The sequence below is a fragment of the Chroicocephalus ridibundus genome, chromosome 9, assembly GCF_963924245.1.
Source record: "Chroicocephalus ridibundus chromosome 9, bChrRid1.1, whole genome shotgun sequence".
In the NCBI taxonomy this organism is placed as follows: Eukaryota; Metazoa; Chordata; class Aves; order Charadriiformes; family Laridae; genus Chroicocephalus; species Chroicocephalus ridibundus.
This window is the reverse complement of record NC_086292.1, coordinates 1,378,815-1,392,808: the sequence shown is the minus strand read 5'-3', so window position 1 is coordinate 1,392,808 and position 13,994 is coordinate 1,378,815. Positions and strand designations below refer to the sequence as shown.

At 49.2% G+C, this 13,994-nt stretch overlaps 1 protein-coding gene across 6 annotated transcripts in view; it reads left to right on the top strand.

The window, feature by feature from the left end:
• Nucleotides 1-7,498: 7,498 nt before the first annotated feature.
• ZNF185 (zinc finger protein 185 with LIM domain) overlaps nt 7,499-13,994 on the top strand; it is a 49,572-nt gene continuing 43,076 nt past the window's right edge. For all 6 annotated transcript variants that reach the window (XM_063347241.1, XM_063347243.1, XM_063347240.1 and 3 more), the window contains exon 1: nt 7,499-7,641. The gene's annotated coding sequence lies outside the window, so the exon portion shown is untranslated. The remainder of the gene's footprint in view (nt 7,642-13,994) is intronic.

Sequence of the window (13,994 nt, the reverse complement as noted above, 5' to 3'; positions counted from 1 at the left end):
CTCGTTTTCTCATCCTAATAAGCACCTGCTTAAGTCCCATCTTGTGTTCTCTGGGCAAGCCAATGAGATCCTTCTGTACTTTCCCATGATTTATTTGTCATGCCACCTCTTTGCAACCTGTATCTTTGTGTGTGTGTGTCAGCAAGCAGGAGGCTACAAAGCAAAATTGCCATTAACAAAATTTCCTTCCAAATATCTAGGGTCAAATGCAGTTGCAGTCTTTCGTTCTTAGTAATGCTCAACAGGAGCTGCTAAAGACTTCAAAGGCTTTCCTAGAGCACTCTTGTCAAACTTCTTATCTTTCTCACTTTGCTTTCCTGGCTTTTTCTTGCTGCAGCTCCTAATTTTGCTGACCTGAGACTGTTTTTGGTTTGACAAGCTGTGGGAGAGATAAAGGAGATATCTTCTGTTGCTTACCCTAGAGAAAAGAGAGGGAGGGAAAGAGAGAGAGGAATAAAGTGCTTTTCAAAGTGGAGTTAAGGTAACCAAGAACCCCATTTCCTCTCTTACAGAGAGATTGCAAAGGCAACATACGCACAGGAGGAGTGTTACAGCCTAAGAAATACCTTTCAATCTTACCCTCAGAGTGTGGGGGAAGCTCTTGTCCAGACACACCTCAGTGCCAAAAAGGAAAAAGGATGGTTTGGTTGTAATTACTTGAAACAGGTAAGAGGAGCAATTGATGAAAAAGCAGGTCGGAAATTATCTTGCATGTCCAGTGAGGGAAAAAGGCATGGAGGCAAACTGAAGTCAAGCCTGAGGTGGATATGTAGGAGATTTCAGGTGGAGGATAACGTTTGCCTCACGCAAGTATGTGGTTACCACTGTGGAAGCTCAGTACCTTCAGTGACTTATAAGTACAGGGACCTACGCTGCATTACAGCGCTCCAGTACAGCCTTTTGTGAAACTGTGAAGGGGACACCTTTTGACTTAGTAAATCCTCGCGTATGTTGTTCAAATCTGCTGATGCTAGTGATCACCAAGTACTGGTACGAGTTCCCACACCTTTCGGCACTGCAGAGCCAAACATGGCATGAGCGGGCTGGACTCTGCTCCTTGAGAGAATTGTTTACCAAGTTTCGCTAATGCTTGTGCAAGCCTTTGGAAAGTGCCAGGTCCACAGATGTAAGGGATGGTGCAACTTGGTCCTTATTATGGGAGAAGGAAAGCGACTTGTTTGCCTCAGAGCCCAGAGGACGCTTGCTGAGCTGGTGATGAGAAATAAATAGGCATCTCCCTACTTGCAACAGAGCATGTTTGAGGTGTTTCTGGTACCAGATTGCACATGTTTTACTGTCTTAGCAATGCCATCAGGCTGGCACTGAGACCCAGCCTCTCTTTTGCCCGGCGTTTGCTGACAAGATGATTTTGTCTCAGTGCTGAGAGCTCCTGACCTCCCGTGCAGGTGTGTCTTCATGACCATGGGTGAGATTATTGTATTCTAGCACTAAGTAGCCCAGGATATACGATTCTCTTCTGCTACCTGCTATTAGGAAGGTGAGGTCTGGCATTTTGGCAGTGCTTTGTAATGACACCTCATGAAAAACCAGTTTGATTCCCTTGTAACGAATGGGTGTAGTGGTTTTACACCCTTCTACTCATCACAGCTCTGCTCAGTCTCTACTGAGGCTTTGGTTTTCTGTCACCTTGGCAAGGGCCCAAAGGATTGGTGGGTTAGTCACCTTCATTCCACCTTCCATGCGAGGATGGGGGCCGGATAGTTACACAGGAGAAAGTGTTATGCCAAAACCAGGAAATGTTCCAATGGAGTTGAGTGCTCTGGAGTGATGTTGACCAATTTTTCACAACTAGAAGATACTAAAAAAATTTTTAAGCATATATTGTAGTAACTGTTCAAATAGAAGCTGGACTGGTCAGGGAGGCTGCATGCCTCAGGGCAGAAGTCCATTGCTGTCATAGGAATGGCAAGAATTGCTACGCTACTCGACACAACCACCTTTCCATAACATCGGCTGCCTGGATTTTGAGAGTTGAGCAGGTTCCTACCTTGTAGATATCCCTGTTTCTAAAGGTATGTGTACTGCACCTCTGGAATGGAATGTACTGTAGAGTTACACAAACTGGTTTTAATCTGGCTGTTTCTGGAGGTGGTAGCAGTGTGCCCATGGCAGAAGAGAGTTTACGGCAGGCAGATTTACCCTAGCGAGAACAGATTGTGGTATAGGCATAACTGCAGTTCGCAGCCAGCCAAACCTGCCAGCCGGACCTCCTGCGGGGCTAGCTGGGAGCTTTCCTGCGCTTACCTCCGTACGGCCCATCTGCTAGCCTTTGGCTAAGGGGTCTCCTCTGGGACAGCTTCTGTCTTCAAGAAATGGAGAGCTCATATGCTGATGTTTCAGAGCGCTGGCGGTGTTTAATTCCCATTGCTCTGCCAAAAAACCCCAAAACCAGCCCGCCCCCGAACACAAAACTCTAATTGGAAAGTGTCTAGTTTCCAGCTCAGTCCTCAATTTGTCTGTTTTATTTCTTGGATGCAAGTGCCCTTCATACTTGCCATGTTCTCTCCTGGATACACTCGTCTTACACTATGGTCAAGTCACTTCTGTTTCTTTTTTTAAATTATTTTTAAATTTTTTTTCCCTAAACGGTCTGAGTCCTTTAAATCTTTTGCTGTTAGGCATTCTCTCCAGCCTATGGGTGGTTTCTGTGGCTGCAGCTTCCTTGTGTGATGCAATTTTCATGTCTCGCTGATCCCCAATGATCTGCTTTGCAGTGCACTAAGAATATAAGGGAGGCAGATAAACAGCAGTGAAACAAGCATCAACCAGTGCTAACTGTGAAACAGCTTTATGAGAGGTGCTTGTGCTTTTCTTGTGAAGGAGATTTAGGGAGAATCCATTTCTCGGTAAAGTGAGATACTCCAGGCTGAAATTTACCTACAGTTTTAACAGACAAATAATGTTTCTGAACTGGAGAAGGGGAAACAAGGCTCTTCCGACCCGCTCCTCCCTCCTCCCCTGCCGCAGGAGCGAGGATGTCTCCCTGGAGAAGATTGTGTTGTTGAAACAGAGCGATGGGACGTTCCTCCCGCTCTGGGCTGGGCTGGCATCTCTGACACACCTGGATGGTAACCTTACCTGTACCTTTGGCCCGTGGCCCAAGGAGGGAGTCCAATCTGCAGCAGGGTGGTGGTGGGGGATTTCAAGCCAGACCCACTTGGTTTTAACATAGTATAGAGGAAAAAATGCCCCTCTTGGATTCTGCTCCTGGACTGGTGAAGATAAAGGACTGTTGTTGTTGACTTCAGTACGTGCAGGGTTTGTGGCAGAGTTATGCAGGTTAACTGGGCTGTTTCCAGGTGAGGCTGGTCTTGCCAGTGAGACTGAGTTTGATGGCTTTCTCCTGAAGCATCATGAGTTTGTCAGAATTTAACCAGCTTGGAAAAGCTGCTCCTTCTTGCAGTGGTAAGAATTATAGTTTTGCTAGCTTCAAAGTAGCATCAGACTGTAGTTGCTGCTGCGTATATTAGCAAAAAGACCCAGTTCTGCTCCTCCTACACACACATGTGCACACGCACACTGCATATTGAATGGAAATCTGGAGTCTTTATCCCTAAGCCTCTTCTAGAAGCTAGAGAGATGACGCTTCTGATCTCATTGTCTCGGTTAAGTGCCTAAAGTGAAGTAAATTAACTTTCCTTACAGACTTGCTGGACGGCCTTTTAGCCTCCGCTCTGGAGCGACCTGGTGGTGCTGCGTTTTGATGGCCCTGTGGCATGGTGCTTTTCCAGATGTCACACAAACCTGCCACTTGCTGGCAAAAAACCTTCTGCCTCTGGCCACTGCTGTGATTTTGAAATGCCATGTCATTAAACACGGAATATGCTGCTATAATTATGAGGGAGAAAAACACCCATCAGGGTTTCTGTGCCTGTTGGTGTGAGTGACATCCAGCTGTACTTTGGAAAGAGTGGTTTATCTAAGAGCTTAATTGGGATAAAACCACAAAGACTCGTTTGGGACTGATTGTCCCTATCTGTTCAAGCTGCTGAGCACCATAGATGTACTTATGAGCGTTACTGGCGGTAAGGGAGTGCTGTGATCTGTGGTGACACGACAACCCTGGAAATCTCCAGCCAAGGTAAGCTGTCTGCATGGTCAGCCATGGTTATCTTCAACTGAACAAAGAGTATGAAAAGCCTTTTCTACAGGGGGGTAAAAGGAAAAAGAAAAAAAAAAGTGTGTTCCTATCCTACGCTCCTTACTGGGAAATAAAAGACAAAGCTGTGGTTTACATTAGTATACTTGTATAGTAACGTGTATGTACATAAATACTACATTTCATATTCTCCAGCCCTCTGGTATTGTCCTAGTCCATGTGAGAAAGACAGAAGGTCCCTTTCCATGTTCTGCCAGTCTTGGAAGACATCTGTTCTTGAGACTTCCATCTTTCCAGACTTGTTAAAGTGAGCTTTCTTGCTGTTAATTGGGAAACCCACTCCCTGGGAGGTCTGTGACGTTCATGCTGTCCTTGGACACTTCTCTGCTCCTCTTTAGCAACTGCCATGGCTAGAAGAGTTTCCCTGCTTTACTCTTTCTGTGGAAAGCGGTGTTTGGCAGCCATGCCCTAAATGGTGACAAGGGTGCAGTGTTTTAGGGACAGGATGTTGCTCTTGGTGATCCTCCTGTGCAGACTTTGAGTCTCTGAAATGCATGAACTTGATTCTCCTTGCAATTACATTACTGCAAATGGAAGCAGCTCCCCTGAAGTGCACGGCTGCTGCTTCAAACCAGATGGGAGAGAGAGCTGGAGCTGCCGGATGGGTCTCTGGTTTAGTCGCACCTTTCATACAAGGTGCCAGCTGAAGCGCAGGCATTGCCACCGGGGAGCGATGCACTTGCAGGAGGCGTGGGGAGCCCAGCGCTGGAGGGACCATGCACATGAGGGGAAGGAGAAGCTGCGTGGTGCTGCCCCTCCCCAGGACTGCAGTGCACAAAGGAATCACGGCTTCTTGAATAAAATGAAACTGCAGCACATTTAAATGGGAGATTAGCTGAAAGGGGGACATAGGCTGTCCATGTGTGGCAGTTGTGGCAGTTGTAGCAGTATCATAGTTCTCCCCTGGCTTTCCCAGATGAGCCTCAGCTCTCCTCTTGCTTTGCTCCCAAGACTCTGTGTGTGGCCAGTGTGATGTACAGCAGCGAGCAGGCAAATGCTCTCCTTCACTCAACGAGTGCTGCTGTGCAACAGCCTTACATCTCACAACTGTGTTAGCCAGCAGCTGAAATGACGTAGGTAGTGTTTGCAGCAGAAAACCGTGGCTAAATTAAGTGAAATAAAATGTCTCCTCTTGTCCCTTCTCTCAGGAGCATTGCTGGAGGTGATCCTCCACAGCATGGAGAACCCCGTGTGGGACTGATACGGATTTCAGACTGGAGTAGCAAGGGAGGATCTGGCTTCTGAAGTGGAGGAAGGATGCGTAAGGTCAGTGCTGAGTCAGTGGAGTTTTGGGGGGCATCAGGAGGTTGAACACGGAGGCTGAAAACTTTAGAGTTAAGTTTGACGGGGCTTGAATGGTAGTTCCTGCTGTGGAAGACAAGTGCCTTGCATGGCATTTCTCTGTGTCTCCCTGGGCTACATGCTCTGCAGTGTGTCTTTCACTCACAACTTCTGCACCCGAGTTGTTGTGATGGAGCTGCCAGCTTGGAAATACATTCTCTGCTGCTCTGCCTTGCCACCACACCCCTGACTAAGCCCTGTCTTTGGAAGTTTTGTACATACGCTTGGACCTGTATTTTCAAGCTAATAACAAAATGTTACCTAATACTGCACTTACCTCCTCCTAGTTAATTGGAAAAGCAATTCTTTGCTGTGTTCCTTTCTTCTGAGGAAGACAGCAATGCTGATAGCCAGCTAATGTTTTAGCCTGCATATGTGCCAGTTCAACAAAATAGTTGTCTGCACCTAGTAAAACAACGCCCAGCTTCCGTGTCTATGCTTTTAGGATCTCCTTATCCGTTTCTTTAGGTGTTTAATATTAAAGTGTTCATAAAAGGTGCTTTTTTGGTTTGGGTTTTGGTTTCTTTTTGAACATTCATTGCGGAACAGTGTGTTCACACTGGAAAAAAATCGTAGTCCTTAGACCCTGGGGTGTCCCTTCTGCTTGCTTGGCAGAGGACCTATTGTACCCGAAAGGCTGGCCAGGCTATTAGTCACTATTATTTCAGGAAAGAACCTGAACGAACCTTCAGCAAACGATGGGATGACTCAGGGGTTACTGAAAATAAAGCTGCACTGTCAGCTGGAGCCCTGAAGCAGAGGATGCTTTACTGAGGTAGGGGCTGTATTTTAAACAGCCCACTTTAAAAATTTTAAGACACCTTTCTGTGCCCACTCCGAGCTCAGGGTGCGGCTTTGTGACTATTACATCTTCCGTGCTTATCTCAGCTGGGATCACCAGCAACCTCTGGGGAAGAAAGCTCAGCTGAGCCTGCGCAGCTGCTGGTGTTGCAGCGTGAGTAGATCAGAGAGAATGATCTGGCATTGGAATAACAACGTTGACATCAGGGCTTTTCAGACGTTATCTCCGTTGTGCTGCTGGGAGCCAGGGATGGGTTTTTAGCCCTGTTATAGCACATCCCAGCCCAGCCCAACCAGTGGTTTGCCCACCATCCTACAGCAGATCCATTGCAGATCTGTGAGGAGAGCGCAGGAGCAGAGGAACACTTCTCTCCGGCAGCATATCTACTGTAGACTCGGCATTACTTCTGATCGGCTCACAGGGGCAGGGGAAAGTGTGTGCTGGTGGGTGCAGAGATGGGGAGAGGTCCTGTCAGATGCCCGGTTGGGGCTTCATCACCACCTTCTCACCAACGTGCGACAGTGCTGCGCTGAAGCCCTGACTTCTCAGAAGCACTCTAAACTCACATCCCCAACCACCGATCTTTAGGAACTGGCAAAAAGTGCATCCAAGGGTCTTGCTGCGTCCATTCGGAGACTCACCAAAGCTGGGCCTCGGGGATCTTGAGTTGACCACAGCAATTAGGAGGGGAAATAAAGTGAGAAAGATGAGAGTACCTGGCAATTTCCTCTGCAGTGAATAGCGATAATCACACCTGTGTACCTCATTTAATTAGTTAGAGCTAGACAGTCGCTGTTGAGTGCTAATTACAGTGCCAGTCCCGGGGTACCACTGCTGTAAGCGGCTCTGAGACTCGAGGGCTTGCCGGTACCTGAGCAGCAGTGGGGTGCCTGCTCCCCCTTCCTGCGGGGCAAGCAGGAAGAAACTCAGTGGGGTGAGAGCTGGGGGCTGCTCTCTGCTGTCCCATGGCAGCACAGGGCTGGGGAACGTGGCATTTGCTGGAGAATGTGAGGAATGTAGAGGAGAGCTTACAGGGAGGGGAGACCATGCCGTCTGAATGGAGAAACCTGTTTGATTCCCCTGAAGGGCAAAACACACCCAAGTCTCCTCCTCAAAACAAGGCTTGGCTTCCAGGAGCCAGCCCTCTCGGTCCGCCCGGCAGGTAAGCGCTCAGCCTTGCCCACAGCCACCTCTGCTGCCGGGGAGGATCGGAGATACCCGCTGCGAGCCCTTGCGGGGCAGAAGTGCCGGGAGGTTGCTTGCAGACTGCTCTGCATCGGTCTTTTGGGGGGAAGCCACAGCTGAGGAGCCTCCGCAGGTAGGGCTGGGCAAGGGAGGCTGGTCCTCTGAGCCTTGCAGAGGACAGCTGGGCTGCTGCTCTCTCCCTGCTTCACCTGCTCTCTCTGCCTGGGGAGGAGGAGGAAGAGGAGGGCTGTCCTTTCCTAACCTGCTGCTGCAGGGATCTGGTGGGGATGAGGGAGACTCGAACCCATACCTTAAATCCTGCTGTGTGGGGAAATGAAGCTTTTCTCTGTAGTGTGTTGGACCAAAGTGTGGATCTAAAATGGTTCTTGAGTACTACAGGAATAGTGTTAGTACAAGTACTCTAAAAAAGGCGGAAGAGGGGAGGTTTGGGTATGGGTCTGCCCCTGTCACTGAGTTCCCTCCCTGCCTATCGCCCCACATCTTTCTAAAATCTGTCCTAATTTATGAGATAGAGCAGAGGGCAGCGCAGTAAACTAGCTGGGGAGAAGTCTGTGTGTGGGCAGGAGTGAGCAGAGTCCGGACAACACGGGTAAAATTTGAGCCTGTGACCCTTGACAACCTCTTGAGAGGCTTGGGGTAAGGTGCACCACTCTCTGCCTCTCCAACCCCACCTGCCCAGGACCCATGTGGGATGGAGATGGGCGCAGATAGAGATTTATCTCTCTCTCTCCTGCTCTGCCTTGTTTTGCTTCTCTCTGAATTCGTGTGAAATCAGCACCCGGGAAAGGAAGGGATGGGAGTGGTAAAGCTGGTACAGAGGAGATGAGCACCTCCCTCAGTCCTTGCTTCATCCTAACTCCAAGCCTGGTGAATGTCTTCTCCATTTCCCCATCCTCACCCCTCTGCTCGGCCCTTGGCCGCTGCAGGACAAACCCCCTAACAGGGACGAGCTGGGGTCAGCTGGACAGGTTGCTCCACCGCAAGCTGGGGAGCAGAGATGTCTTCCCTCATCAGACTGAGCAGGATGTTGTACTTAGGCTAGTTGGTATTATTCATCCAGCCAAAGAAAAAACATTACATTTGTTCCCCCAAATTTATCATGTTTTAATTGGAAGTCCCAATTTCCACAAATGACAGATTTTAGTTTCCTTTTACAAAAACGTCGTTTTTTCTTGGCAAAACATTGTACCGTCTCTGCAATGTCATGAAGCTTCAGAGAGCTTTTCTGTCCTGCTCTGTTTGTGCGTCTGTGATACAAATGCAGAGCTTTGCCTTTGAAAGCAAAACAAAGTTTTCCTTCCTTCTTGCTTTCATCTTTAGGCATCAAGGCTTAAGGTCAACGGCATGTGGGTGCAGTAAACATCCTTTACATCTTCTTCCTTTTCAAACACAGAAATTAGTTGCGCAATTAGGAATTAATGCCTTGTAATTAGAGTAATGAAACTATATATGCAGTATAGTGAAAAATGATCTAGTCATTTTTGGCAGTAACAGCAGAGAGTTTTTGTGTTTGGGGGTGGTCACGCCGTGATGGTTTGTACAGCTCTGAGCACAACAGGGCCCCAGGATGATCTCCTGGGATAGGCAGGTTTGTGTGCTGCTCTAATTAAGTTTATGCCACACTTTCCTGACTTTAATAGCTACGTCTTTGTCAGCTTCATTTGGTCAGACTGAATTATTCTTTTCGTGGGGTATGTGGTTGCAAGTGAATTAAAAGAAATTATAATTGTGCATTTGCAGTTTTATAGCTGTTGTCTCAGACGTGGCTGAAGCGTGTCTGCGTTCCTCGTGTTAAGGAGTTCTGTGCAGGCTTCCCCACGGCAATTGCAGGTTTTCATCTCTCTTTTCCCCAAGCTTGGGGAAGAAGAGGCCTTTGCTGTCCCCAAGTAGCGGTAACCAAGATCCTGAGCACCCGTGGTGCTGCAGATCCTGCAGAGCCAGCCAGGCTCCTGCACCTCCGCTGCAGGTGCTTGGTGCTTCTGCCATTCATACTCAGGGTCATGTTGGACACCCTGAAAAAGGTGGGCGCGCAATTTGATGACTGTGATGCAGTTTAAATTATTTGACTAGCATCATGGAAGAACTGTGGCAGAGACATAAACTGTCACCTGCAGCGGAGTAACCATCCATCCTCTCCAGCTGACGTCTGACTCCTCAGACACCTCTAGTGGTGGTTCCTGGGGAAGAGAGCCTCCTCTTGTAGCCTGGCTTCTCCTTAGAGCATCTCTGCATGCGCCAAACAAGGTAGTGATGAGCTGTTAAATTGTACGAACCAAGAAGCATTGATTTAAAGTTGCCTGGACTGCTTCAACTATGGCATTCCTGATTGTTCGCAAGCTTGACCTTAGAAATCTCCCAGTGCTTCTTGAATGTCACCAAGTGCATCTGTAACTGTCAGTGTTAAATAGTCACTGCATGGAAAATGGGGGAGGCAAGAGTAAAATCTGGTCCTTTGGAGAAGCTGAACATTGTCTAAAACGTGAGGACTCGTTTCCCTGCCTGTATGGGTGACCATTCAGCTGGGGTTTAGCGTTAAAAGCCTTTCTGCTGTTCGGAGGCAGTTATTTATGAGTTTATCTCCTCCATTTGAAAGCCCACAGCCATCCAGTTGCGCCTAATACTGAGCCAATATCAGAGCACTATGTGTGATTTGCCACTGAGGCTCAGTCCAAGTCCTGCAGCGTGCCTTGGGTGGTGGGCCTGGACTTGAGACTGGGTGACAACCTCCCACTTCAAACACATTCAGCCACCTGCGTGCATGGGGTGGGATGAGACCCGAAATTGCAAGTTGTGAGTTCACGGTGTGAAGCCTGACGTGTAATTCCTGTTGCCACTCATTTCCCCAAGTGCAGACAGTGGGATGGCCCATCCCATCCTTCCCAGGTGTGGGATGTCATTCAAGTCAAGAGCTCAAAGGTAAAATAAATCTAGTTTTAAGAATGCTGGCTCAAAAATGTCACAGCCAGTGGGCTAATCCAGCATAAACTTCCTTCACCGGTTCAAACTTGCTGAAATGAATTTAAAGGGTTAACTTTGTTCTGGCAGGGTTTATGCTAGATCAGGTACAGTCTATCCACGCTGCTCTCACTTCACAGCAGATCAGGTAGCAGCTGACATGAAAGCCTAACATTGGCACAAAGTTTGCATTGTGTGCTCTGGGTAGTGCAGGAGAAATGCAAGTAAGTGCCCACGCCTAACGCAGAGCACTGGAGCGCGGTCTGACAGTGCGCGGACCCGGGTTAGCAATCCTGCAACCTCAGTACGGCCTTTCTGGGGCAAGGCGTCTCGTGGCTGCGTGGGTGGAGAAGCATTCTGTCCCAGGGTTTCCCTCCTGCGAAGCTTTGTGTCCCGGGGTTTCCCTCCTGTGGGTTTGTAGAAGTTGGGCTTGATCTGCTGAGTGTTAAACCAAGGTCCCACCTCTCACCTCGTGGGCTGCAGAGTGGGGACTTGGACCCTGATTTAGGTCTAGATGGCAAAATTCGCAGCAAAGTTTAGGACGTTCAAATGAAGAAGGTTCAAACCTTTTGCAACCTTTAAATACATTCTAATTTGAGGACGGTGAAGGTCAGAATAGGCATCAATTATCATTAAACCAGGATATTCTTCCGCATGACTGACCTCAGGCCTGTTTGTGGCTGAGGGTCAGCATTCAGGTCGCTGGCCAAGTCCTCCATTAGTACACAAATTCCTAGCTGGTGAAATGAGTTTTGTGCTTGTACCCAGGAACAGGAAGAGCATGTGAGAGCTCCTTGGAAAGCAGCGTGACAGCAGGGGTGGTCTCTGCGAGCAGGCAGCAGAGCCCAGAGCCGCTGGCTGCGGGTCCTGGGTCACTGCAGACAGCACAGGATGGCTTTGCAGTTGGTTGCATAAGTGATGCCACGTGGGCTTTGGGCTGAAGGAAAGTCACACTGGTTTAGGACACAGTTTGTCGTCTGTGAATGACCTTTTTGTTGAGGCACGAAGAGTTCAACTCCCTGTTGCGTGGACTAGGGACGGCAGCAGTGCGTGGCTCCGCTGTGGGTACCTGTCCAGAAAGGGTCTGACTGATACAGCGTTTCCTGGCGCAGGGCATCTCGCTATGCAGCTCTCACAGGGACCAGCACAGTAAAATGAGCCTGGTGGCTCAGACATCAAAGGGAGATCCCGTCTAGAGACTCCATGGAGCGAGGCACTGGGAACAGGAGCGCTGTAACATGAACTTGGGGGCTGGCCTGGGCCGTGCGGACAGTTCGGGGCTCTAAAGGCAGCCTGTGCCACTTCCAGGAAAGCTGTATTTACAGGATCAAAGCAGCTCTGCTTCCTTTCCCAGGGCATTCATTTAGTCCTCAGAACTAGGTCCAGTGTCGGATCCAGCTCATCACCAAGATGAACAGAGCACAAGGTGGCTATTAGGTGCAAAGGGGCTATTACTGCAAGTGCCCTACAAACTCCTGACAACAGCAGGCTAAAAAATTGTTATTAACATTTTAAAGTTGCAGTTGAGCCATCAAAAAGGAGGATGGTTGGCAGGTTTTTTTCCTGTGCGTTTGCAGGTAATAGGAGCTGCAGTCAGCTTTTAAAGAATAGTAAGTGTTTCATCTCCTGGGGTATAATTACAGCTTTTTAAGTGGCTTACATGGAAAGCAGAATCATTCCCAATTAAGTGATGGGCTGCTGATTTCAGACACTTGAAGAATTTATTAGCAGAGAGTGCTGGTCTGGCTGTACATCAGCTCCTTTGCAGAGGACTGCATGAGCGGGCAAGGATGTGTCACCCTCTCCCGCCGCCAGCTGTAGCCTCCATGGCCATGGGGACAGACCAGAGCACAGCTTACTCCCTTGTTCCCACAGTTACTGCCTTGTTCAGTCCATGGGCTGTGATCCATAGGGATCGCTCCCTGCTAAGGGTAAGAGAGGAGTTTGTGGTGCCTGGGCCATCTCTCGGCTCCTCTGCTGGTACCACTGATGGCGGTGCCCACCGTTGTGATCCGTTGGGCAGCCAAACTGAGCTTTTCAGCTTGTTTCAGGTGGCACAGCTGCCTGCTCACCTGGCAGGGTGAGGCTTTTCACCGCTCTCTGAAGCACTGCTGGGAGGCAGAGACTCTCTGTCCCATTAGCAGCAGTGACATACCTTGAAGCTGCCTTAAAAACGTATGGAAATACCCGTGGCGGGGCAGGGACCACTGCAGCACCCGGCAGCGTGCAGAGGGAGAGCTGCGCTGGCTGCCTGCCCGCAGACAGACGCGCCCTGAAGATTGAAATCTGAACAAGGTTTCAGCTCCCCTTTCCTTATTTAATAGCTTGTAATTGCTTTTATTCGCGTGATGAGGATCTTCAGAGTTAGTGTCTTCAGCGGGAGGCAGCGTATTGGCAGGCACCGTGCCCTCCCTCCGAAGTGAGGGCTGTCTGTCCAGCTCTGTAGCAAAGCTGCTTCTGCACCACAGGGGTTCCCAGAGGTGGGCAGAACCCACCTGTGATTTGGAGGACCCTGCTTGGTCAAGGGTCTTGGTGGGGCTCCGTGCCTTCAAAAATCAGGGCTTTTGTGTAAGTAGTTGGCATGGATTTAGCTAGCAGCTCCATTTGAAGCATCCAGGCTCAGGATATGGTCTAAGGATTTCGGTCCCACGCAGGCAGAACATTTATTTCTTGTGCTGGGGTGCTCGTGTTGGATGCTTTGTCAGCAGGAATATACCCATCTTTACACCCATTTTTATGGATCTCCTGTTGCGTGGGGCATCCCAGTGTCACATCCCAGAGGCTGCTGTTTGAAAACTGAGCACTAGTTGCAATCAGCCACAGTAAAGGTTGAGGGACTTGCAGTGAAAGTGTTTTGGCCATAGAAACATGAGTCTCAGCTGGACTGTAAATCACAGATGATTTCAAATATCAGAAGGAATACCTAGCTGTCATGTACTCACATTGCCCAGGGATGGGCATCCAGCTTCCTTTATCTTGATGCTGCTTATAGGGAAGGGCTGGAGAGAGAAGCAGGAGGGGGTGAGGGGGAGGCCTGGAGGTCCCTCTGGCTCTGCAGAATTAAACTGTCATAACTGGGCCAAATTCATCCCTGCTACGCTCTGAAATCAGCCCTGCATAGCTGATGGAGAAGGAAACCTGGCCTATCAAGAGAGGTTCTCCCGGTGATATCACTCAGACAATCAACCTCACCTTCTCCAGCAGAGCCAGACCTAGCTCCACCTGTGCTGCATACCTGAGACCTGCTATCGCAGGGAGGGGAGAGGCAATTTGAGTTTAATTGCCTGGAAGCTGGTCAGATCCTGACTCATAAAGGGCTCGTGAGAACCTGGGGAGAGGAGACAAGTTTGCTCTGTCCAGGGGCCAGGATGTTGCTTCTCCCCATGTAGGACCAGGCACTGGTGGTGGTTTCACTTGTCCCTGTTCTGCAGCTGTTATGATCCACACTGGAAATATCCCGTGAATTCAGAGCCTCAGTAAGGTCTAGCCTATCTGAGTCTTGGCCATGGG